Raw genomic sequence first — 8,220 nt, 5'->3', positions numbered from 1 at the left:
AAATGCCTCCCAGCTGATCAGCAGAACTCCCACAGCTAGGTTCTGTTTCTACTGGTGGTGCACTTTCACACATGCCTCAATGCACATACAAATTATTCCACACACGGATGGAAAAGATTAAAGGGACCATTGATCCTAACCATTTGGGCAAATATATACTAACAACTGCATGACCACACATCCTCGCACATCAAAAGGCATTCATACGCCAAGTTTTTAGCAGTAAATGTCAAGCCTCTGCTAAGGTCACATTATCTACTATTGCTGTAGAATCCTGACCTACATAGGCTAGTATACGGAGTAGGCAAGGCTTATAAGCAGACACTTCAGAAAGGTGGTTAAAGAAACACACTGGCTAGGTCTACAGTGGCAGTTTCTTGCACAAGAACAGCTGTTATTGCGCAAAACCTTGCCTGCTGTCTACACTACACGAGCAAATTTACAGTATTGAGTTGTAAAACAGGGCTTCTTCCGGAAGAGTTATTCCTCTCCGCATGAGGAATAAGCCCTCTTGCGCAAGAGCTCTTCCACAAGAGGGCAGCGTAGACAGGCAACATGAATTTCTTGCGCAAGAAGCCGCTACAGTTAAAATGGCCATCAGAGCTTTCTTGCGCAAGAAAGCATCCACACTGCCATAGATGCTCTTGCGCAAAAGCACATATCTTGCGCAAAAGCACATGGCAGTGTGGACGCACTCTTGTAGAAGATTTTTTGCACAAGAACTCCTCCACAAAAGAGTTTTTGCGCAAGAAGCAGCCAGTGTAGACATAAGTACCATGTCTAGCACTCAATACTTTTAGAGACTAACAAACCTGGAGATGGTATCATGAGCTTTCGCGGGTACTTCTTCAGATGAATGGAGTTATCAAAGGTCCAGTTTTTAAATAAATAAGGGATAGAACTGGGAAGAGAAGGAAAAAAGGAAAAAAATAAAATAAAGAACAAAGGGCCAAGAAATAGAGTGTGCATGCTACATGAAGCTACTCCTTGTTCTTAAGTACCCATTGTTTAGTTTTTTATGTCATTAGGATGTCATTATAACAGAGATATGAATAAAGACATGGGCCATCTGCCAATGTCTTTATTCATACCTCTGTTTTGGAATCAAACTTGTAAATTAAGTTAAATTCTAAGGCTTCCCTGTGGAGTTGGCTTGTGAAATTGTCCTGAAACAACACGGTGAATTTGAGATCCATTAATGAGTGCCTGGGCAAATTAAAATGTTCCCCAACAGGTTTCTGTGTGTTGCCTTTTTGGATATCTGATTTGTGTCATTAATTCTCTTTTGTAGAGACTGTGCAGTTTGGCTAATGTACATGGCAGAAGGGCACTGCTGGAATTTGATGGCATAGATCACATTAGCGGATGTGCATTTAAATGAGCCTCTGATGTGGTGGTTAGGTCTTGTGATACCACTTGTATAGATGTGTAGACAGAGTTGATTTCAGGCATGGGTTCCTGGATGAGGATGATGCAGGTGTCCTGTGTGGTTACTGAAAAGAATTTGTTTGAGGTTAGGGGGCTGTCTGTATTAGGGTTCTGCAATTTTATCCTAGCTGTAGTGTAATTGCATAAGCTATCTTTATTCATGTGTCTGTTCCACTTGTGAACATACCAAGATCTTTGCTTTAAAAGCCTATAGAAGTGAGTCCCATGAGGAAGTGGGTGTGGCCCACGAAAGCTCATCACCTAATAATCCATCTTGTTAGTCTTTAAAGTACTACATAGTCCTGTTTTTTGTTTCAAGTAAACTAAAAGTTAGCTTTAATAGCTGTTATCCAAGTTCAGCACTTCCAATACAAGAACTAAGGAACTTGTGTTATCTGCACAAATTTCTCTATTCTTTCCACACTTTAGGAACACACGCCTTTATCCAGTTCCTAGGGCTCAAGGTGCAACCCTGGTAATTTACACACACACTCTTACCCAATTCCTAGGGCTCAGGGCGTAACTTCCTGCAGGTTTGCAGGATCTTTTGCCACTGGAAGAGCCTTACACAATAATATTCTTATTCTCTATTGACAATTCCCAAGCAAGCAGAATACACATGTTAAGCACACAGTGTCATGCTCACCAATCCTGATAAAGGCAGGCAGACTTCCCCTGTTGGCCAGGAAAGGTCAGTCTCTCTGGATCTTAGCTGCTGCACATTACGTTCGTGCAGAGGAGGCTGTGTCTTGGAGGTGAGTTTTCAGGTCTTCCCTCCTCCCTCTTGGTGTTCTTTTTTCTTTTTCTTTTCCTCTTCTTACTTTTCCCCCTTTACTTCTTTGTGTCCTTCTTGGACCCCAGTTTATATAGTGAAACTTTAATCCTGCTTAGCTATATCATAACCAATTATTTTAGTATAATTTTACTAACAAGTTATAACATACTGTAACAGAATTACCTAACCAATCATACCCTACCACCTTCGTTGATTTACACCTAGCAAAAATTAATTATCCAGCAGACAGAAAGAGTTACAAACCCGACAGATCACAGACAAACAATAGGACAGTGAGGACAATGATCACAGAATGCGAATTCCACAACCTCAACTATTGGTAAACAACAGCATATAACATATGTTGGGGGAAATCTCACTCCCCTGGGGTACAGAGTCCCCAGGAAGGTCCGAGGCTGGAGGTCAAAGCAATGAGGCAGGAGAGAAATCTAGAAGGAAAACTTTATTATGCATGCATGCAGGCTGACAGCTACCAGAGTGAGAGCAGCAGCAGCCCTGACAGAGTTTCAGGGATCCTTTATACAGCATGATCAGACCGTTTAGTTGTTGATTGTTTTCTTTAACATATCAAAGTCTCAGCAGAAGTACTCTGAGATGTTTCTGTTCACACCAGAAGTGCTAGAAGTAAGTTTTACAGTACAAAGGCACATGATAACCAGAGTGAGGAGTCTACAAGGCAACTGTGACAAAGGTAAGAGTTTACATGACAAATTGTGACAGACTAGGAGTCTCCATGAAGTTGAGATAGGAGGCACTGTAAGGGTCTTGATTAGAGTTAAGATGATTTCTCTCTGTTACAGGGAGAGAGGCCTGGAAAACTTTTAACCCTTACAGCAGTTTTCTTTTAGAGAGTTTTGATTTCCTGCACAGTCCCCCCATAGACACAACTGGAGTTACTTGATTTTTCTCCCACACATATAACCTCAGTCATGCAGAACACAATACTATACACAGCTTCAAAAACAATTCTAACATCATAATCAAAGAGGGTACTGTAACAGAACAGATTATGACCAGGAGGCAACCAGATAACTCACCAATATCAGATTCTATAAGCCTCTTTCTTGTGATCCCACTAAAGAATACCAAAAAAACCTGAAACAACTGTTCATGAAGCTCCTTGATCCAGCTCAGGACCAAAATTACACCAACACCCCCCCAATCTCCGACCAGGAGTTTTCTATACGCTACCCAAGATAGACAAACCTGGAAATCCCGGATGACCCATCATCTCAAGCATTGGCACACTTACAACAGGCCCTATGCCACCAGCACTCCTAGCTACCTTTGCGACACCACCGACTTCCTGAGGAAACTACAAAACATCAGTAATCTACCTGAAAACACCATCCTGGCCACCATGGATGTAGAAGTCCTTTACACCAACATTCCATGCTATCAGGAAAAACATCCCCGATGACAGCACTGAAAACCTGATTACAGAGCTCTGCGACTTTGTCCTCATCCACAATTACTTGCAGTTTGGAGACAATCTGTATCTTCAAGTCAGCGGCACAGCCATAGGCACTCGAATTGCACCATAACATGCCAACGTCTTTATGGCTGACCTTGAACAACATTTCCTCAGCTCTTGCCCCCTAGCACCTTTACTCAACTTAAGCTACATGGAGAACATCTTCATCATATGGACCCACAGGAAAGAGACCCTTGAAGAATTTCACAAGGATGTCAACAATTTCCACCTCATCATCAACCTCAGCCTGAATCAGTACACATGAGAAATCCACCTCCTTGACACTACAGTACAATTAAATGAAGGACAAATTTCCACCACCCTATATCGGGAACCTACTGACCACTACACTTATCTTCATGCCTCTAGCTTCCATCCCAGACACATCTGTCGATCTATTGTATACAGCCAAGCCCTATGATACAATCAGATTTGCTCCAATCCCACAAAGACAAACACCTTCAGGATCTATATAGAGCAGCCATGGCCAACCTGAGGCTTGCAAGCTACATGCTGCTCTTCCCCCCCACACACACCCCTGTGGTTCAAAAGCCGCCCCCACACCCCAAAAAACGGCCCTCTCCTCCCGACTCCCTGCGCTGACCTGGGCATGAAAGCTGCAGAAATAAACCAAACGTGACTGCGGGGGGGCTCCTTTTAAAGGGACGGGGGGGGGTTGCACTCTTGCTCAACAACTTTGCCCCAGCTCTTCGCACTGGATCCACTATCTTGGCTCTTGCCCAGAATGGGTTGGCCACCCCTGATATAGAGCGTTCTTAGAACTGAAATACCCACCCAGAGAAGTGAAAAAACAGATTGACCAAGCCAAAATAGTACCCAGACGTGAACTACTTCCAGACAGGCCCAAAAGAGAAAAACAACAGAATTCCACTTATCACCTACAGTCCACAACTTAAACCCCTCCAATGCATTATCAACAATCTACAACCTGGAAAATGACCCCTCACTCTCGGAGGCCTTGGGGGAATGGCCAAGTCTCGCTTAGAGACAACCCCTGAACCTGAAACAAATTATTTCTGGTAACCACGCAACACACCTCCATCATAAGCATCCAGGAACCTACTTCTGCAATCAGCCCCAGTGCCAACTCTGCCCACACGTCTACACAAGGAATTTCATCACTGGACCCAACCACATCAGCCACCAAATCAGAGGCTCATTTAACTGCACATCCACTAATGTGATCTATGCCACCAAATGCCAGCATTGTATATTGGCCAGACTGGGCAGTCTCTACAGGAAAGAATTAATGGACACAAATCAGATATTCGAAAAGGCAACACACAAAAACCTCTTGGAGAGCACTTTAATCTTCGTGGACACTCATTAATGAATCTCCAAGTTGCTGTTTTGTTTCAGACCAATTCCACAAGCCAAATACACAAAGAAGGGTTGGAATTTAACTTCATTCCCAAATTTAATTCTCATGCAAATGGTATGAATCGTGATATCAGATGGCTCACACATTATCAATCAACCGAACAATGAAGGTGCTAACCATTCTTGATGTCTGTGTAGAATTTGGTGTTTGTCATCTTCCTTTCCAAGTCCTAATGGTTCTTATCAGCCTCTTGTAACTATTTAGTCTTTAAGGTGCTACTACTAGACTATTTTTTGGTTTTTTACGTTTTTCCTGTTAGACTAACTCAGCTATCCCTCTGAAGCTATTGGTAAACAGTTTCTTGCCAGACGAAATGCTGTTAAGTTTTCTTTGCCCATCTTGATATCCATTTCTTTATCTGGTGACAGGGGGGCCCATTAGGACAGGATCCTCTTCTCATAGCCTAGTGTGACACTATTTTAATGCAATTTAGATGGAATGTGAGTATAACTCCAGGCTTTACAGCTAATGGCTGCTGCTCTTCAGTCTGGCTGCAGAAGGCATTAGTTTTTAGGCCTTCCAATATGGCTACAGAAAAACCATATTGTTACACTTAGAGCTGTACTGTCTTCACATGCCAGGAGCGAGGCTGAGTTATCAAGATAGGATGTTAGGGTTTATAAACATACCATATTCACATTTAGAAAAATACTGCATTTGTAATCCTGATTTATTATCCCATATATCCCATTATGCAAATAATGAATATGCAAATATTAAAAGATGTTACCAGGCCACCTCTAGGATTTTTTAACCCAACCCTCCCAACCCAATGCACTGACCACAGGGCTGCAGCCACACACTGCCGCACTGCAGGGCCCCTTGACTCCACCTCCCCTGGGCTGCTTCCCCCTCTGCCCACAGAGCTCAGCCTGGCAGCTGCTGGAACCACCACTCCCCCTGGGCTTGTGAATCTCTGGCTTAGAACAATCCTTACAGCCCTTGCAAAGTCCCTCCCTGCCATTACTTTTTGTCTTCCTGAAGCTGAAAATGCTGTGGATGTGCACATGCTTTTCTGTGCCGTGACACTATAGTTATCCCACCACCAGCCATTCCTGCTAAAAGCCCATCATTACTTTTTTTGTTCAGGAGGGATGGTGATGTCCCATTTTTTGAAAGTTGTTACTCCAGACGCTAAGGAGCCATTTTCTGGTTTGATTTTTTCTATTGTTTGAGTTTTACTTATTCCAGGCACTTTGGGTACTGAGCCAACAGACCTGCTTGCTTTCTTCATTCTGTGCCGCCTCTTCGTGATGCATTTACAAACATTAGGTAGTGCTGCCTCCACTCTTGCCTCCTCATAGGGGAAGCTGGGGCTGCTCCGAGATCTGACCTTGGTTGGGGGAGGTGGAGAAAGGAGATGGGGGAGTCACAGCAGCAATCATCACTCCCCTCCCCCAGAGTGATGCCACCACACAGAAGCTAAGCAGGGAAGCCCAGAGTGGGGTGGGGAAGGGGCAAGGCTGAGACTACACAACAAGCGCATTGAGAAAGTACATGTGTAGCAGCTAGGGGGGTTCCCGCACTTTAAAGGCAGACATGGCCCATTTGTTTGGGCCATGCCGCAGGGGAGGTGTGCTGGAGGGAGGGAGGGGGAGAAGAGAGGGGGAAGCTACAGTCAGACTTGTCCTGCAGCTCAGCCACATGCCAGCCCTGCCCCCAGAACAAACAGCCGGCTTCAGCTGTGGCAGCTGCCAGGGCCCAGCAGCCAGAAATTCATGGACTAGCACCGGTCCACGGACCGGCAGTTAGGAATGATCAACCACAATGGGAATTTTTTTTAACAGTCTTGTTCTTGAGAAGACTTGAGATTCAACACAAATAAAGCATTAAACACTCAAAAGGTATGAAATTATTTTCCTTCCTAAGACACCACGGGTGCGTCTAGACTGGCAAGATTTTGTGCAAAAGCAAAATCTTGCCATCTGCCTACACTGGTCTCAAGTATTTGCGCAAGAACACTGACTTTGTACTGTACAAAATCAGTGGTTCTTGCGCAAATACGCTGATGCTCCCACTCAGGGATAAGCCCTCTTGCGCAAGTATTCTTGCACAAGAGGGCCAGTGTAGACAGGCAAGTTAATTTCTTGCACAAGAAAGCCCGATGGCTAAAATGGCCATCGGAGCTTTCTTGTGCAAGAGAGTGTCTACACTGGCACGGATGCTTTTGTGCAAAAGATGTCTTTTGTGCAAAAGCATCCGTGCCAGGCTCTCGCGTGCAAATACTTTTAACGGAAAAACTTTTCCATTAAAAGTATTTGCGCAAAATCATGCCAGTCTAGATGCAGCCCACATCTCTTCTATCGGTTTCTTGCTTCTCTTCTTCCACATCATTCCCTATGAATGAAATGGTCTCCCAGCTCCTCTTCTTGAATCGCTATTCAAGGTTTATTTTTCCCATAAGACTTGAAAGGTGACTCCTTTTCATGCAGACCAAAACAAATTACCCCCTCCAAACCGCCCCTCCCCCCTGCATTTACTCACTAGTTCATGATATATAGCAAAATGCACTGGATTTGAGTGTTTACAGCACAAAACTCTCTAAAACCTGACTTATTGGTGTGTGTAATATGATCATGGGGCATCTCAGTTAACTGGTTTCCTCACCTGTAAAGGAATCTAATACAGATGTCTTGCCTCACAAAAGTGTTATAATGCAATGAATGTTCATATCACAGTATGAAGTGTTACCTGCCTTCCCTATAGACAGCTGTCATAAGAAAATTTCCTCTTAGCTGTCAGATAGTTAACAAGAGTCCTCTCAATCCCACTGTCATCACTCTTCTTAATCTTGCAACTACTGCTGATTGAGCTCAGTGCAACAGCAAAATGCAACAGGCAGCCTTTTATTGATGTAGCAGAAAACCCACCAATCCTTGATAGCAAAACAGAAGATGCTAATTAGAGGCTCAATCTGATCAACAGCACTGCCATACAATTACAGTCATCTTAGCAAATAAGCGCTCCCTGGATGACAACACAGACAACCTATCCCACCATGGGGACTAGGAGTTTTTCCAGCTTGGATTTAGCTCCACTTTTCCCTTCCCTGATCCACAGCTGCCTAAGCATATTTAGGACTGGTCTAGGGATGTTAAAATGCATGTATTTTTGTAAAAG

The sequence above is a fragment of the Pelodiscus sinensis genome, chromosome 4 (genome assembly GCF_049634645.1).
Source record: "Pelodiscus sinensis isolate JC-2024 chromosome 4, ASM4963464v1, whole genome shotgun sequence".
Classification (NCBI taxonomy): Eukaryota; Metazoa; Chordata; order Testudines; family Trionychidae; genus Pelodiscus; species Pelodiscus sinensis.
This window is presented reverse-complemented; position numbering follows the sequence as displayed.